The sequence below is a fragment of the Hippocampus comes genome, unplaced genomic scaffold, assembly GCF_001891065.2.
Source record: "Hippocampus comes isolate QL1 unplaced genomic scaffold, H_comes_QL1_v1.1 scaffold50, whole genome shotgun sequence".
Taxonomy (NCBI): Eukaryota; Metazoa; Chordata; class Actinopteri; order Syngnathiformes; family Syngnathidae; genus Hippocampus; species Hippocampus comes.
This window is the reverse complement of record NW_017805122.1, coordinates 192,417-194,430: the sequence shown is the minus strand read 5'-3', so window position 1 is coordinate 194,430 and position 2,014 is coordinate 192,417. Positions and strand designations below refer to the sequence as shown.

General features: G+C 41.5%; 1 long non-coding RNA gene across 1 annotated transcript; it reads left to right on the top strand.

Annotated features, from left to right (window-relative positions):
- Positions 1-400: 400 nt before the first annotated feature.
- Positions 401-1,902, top strand: LOC109513536 (uncharacterized). Its single transcript, XR_002167792.1, has 2 exons — positions 401-649; positions 759-1,902. It is a non-coding gene; the product is annotated as an uncharacterized LOC109513536 (long non-coding RNA).
- The last annotated feature ends 112 nt before the right edge of the window (positions 1,903-2,014 follow it).

Below are 2,014 nucleotides of genomic sequence, written 5' to 3'. Positions count from 1 at the left end.
CTTCTTTCATTGAAAAAAAATCTCGCGGCACACCACTTAGCTGAAAATTCGAGAGAGAAAAAAACGCTTATTCTAACAATTAACATGTTATATTGTTACTATAACCGATTTTAACATTGAAGAATGACGTGATAACAGCTTGAATTGGAATCAAATGAGCACAAAGAAAAAAAGTATTTTATAATCTTTTCATATTTATTGTTTCACTGTCGTCCTGCATCATGCGGCACAAATTCGCTTGTCTCTAGTGGTCGAAACACGAGGCAATTGGCTAGCTGTTGCTGCTCCCTAGCGGTATGGGAGGGTACTACATAATTACTTTCTGGGCGATAGACCACACAGGCATACAAATTGGATATTTTACCTCCGGCACAGGGTTTGAAAAACACTGCTGTAGTGCACCTGATGAAAGAAATGTTGTGTTCTCAGGGAGGTTCGGTCATTTCGGTTTGGCCATTAACCTGATCACATCGGAAGACCGCTTCAACCTTAAGACCATCGAGGACCAACTGGTGACCGACATCAAACCCATTCCCGGCAGCATCGATAAGGGTCTCTATGTGGCCGAGTTCCACTCCTCCGCCGGTGACTGCGAAGTGGAGGAAGTCCAAGAAAGATCAGGACACCAGCAGGACCACACCTAATGCTGGTGAGAGCATGTTTCTGAATTGACTTTGAGTCTCTCTCTCTCTTTTTTTTTTTTTTAAAGTGCGTACACAAGAAGCATCTTTGTAACCAAAGCTTTATCTTCCCTGCAGGACACAGCAGGCTTTTGCACACAGGCTTCGGGCACCTCTTCAACATCTCACTTATTTTCACAGCCGCCACAAAAAAAAAAAAAAAATCTTTATTTGCGTCAAACCTCATTTTGGTCCTTGTGAGCTTACCACTCTATTTTTTTTTTCTCTCTAAAAGTGTCACAAAATATGAACAATTCTGTTTTGAACCGGTCATCCTTGGAAATTGCCAGCCGAAAGGTCGATCTCTTTAACGTCAAAACACCAGCCATTGTTGCGTACGCTGTTACCACTTAAGTGCCTTACTTCCTGCCATGCCATTGACTTCAAATTTCCAACGTCTAAGCTTTCTGTTTGCAATATTTTGGATGCTCAAGATGGAATTGAGTTATTCGCAATTCCGTCGATCTGAGGACAAAATGAAAATTGGCGAATGGATATGCCAACTCTGCCGCAGAATGGATGAACGCCAAGCGCTTGAGCCTATTACCGGACACCATTTTGATTTGCTGCTAGTTAAAAGCTGCCTTCAGTTTTTTTTGTGCGGCTGCAGCAATACACATTTCTCGTTTTGTTTGCGGCAAATCCCATTTTGCTAAGGAGAGGATTATTTTTAGTGTGGGTCGGTTGGGGTTCTGGATTTGAAAGCAGAATTGTAGCATTGACGAGGCAGCTGCGACTTTTTTTTTCTTTCTTTTTTTTTTTTTTGTCCTCCCCTAACTGAGATGAAAAATATAGTTTTGCAATTTCTATATATATTTTTTTCAATTCTTTTCTGGTGTGAGTCACGATAAGATGTTGGCACTGGGTTGGGGTGGGTTTCCAGTACGCAATAGATCAACAGAAATTACTGGTGGAAGAAATTTTACATTTTATTTTATTTTTTTTTTACTATTGACGTGATTGATTATGGATATGGATCCCTAAGTTGTAAATTGTTTACATGCCCCCCCCCCGCCCCTCCAAAGTAAAATACAGTACTTAGGGTTAGGGTTAATGGTTTTTCTTTCTTCCTTTTTGCTCAAACTGATTTTCAGGATTTACACTGATGCAAAACCAAAAGAGTGAGTGAGTGATCGATCTACTGTGGAAACGTACATGCAGCCTCAACCCAACTTGACGAAACCATGTGTTAGCACTTGCGTGGTCACAACTTTAGCTCTTGGGGAAAAAAAAAAACACTCAGTCTGGGTTGACGGTTTGACGCTGCATGTAAATGTCTTTTGTTCTTTCCCCCCCCCCCCCCCCCCGCGTTGCCATTTTTTTTGGTGTTACGG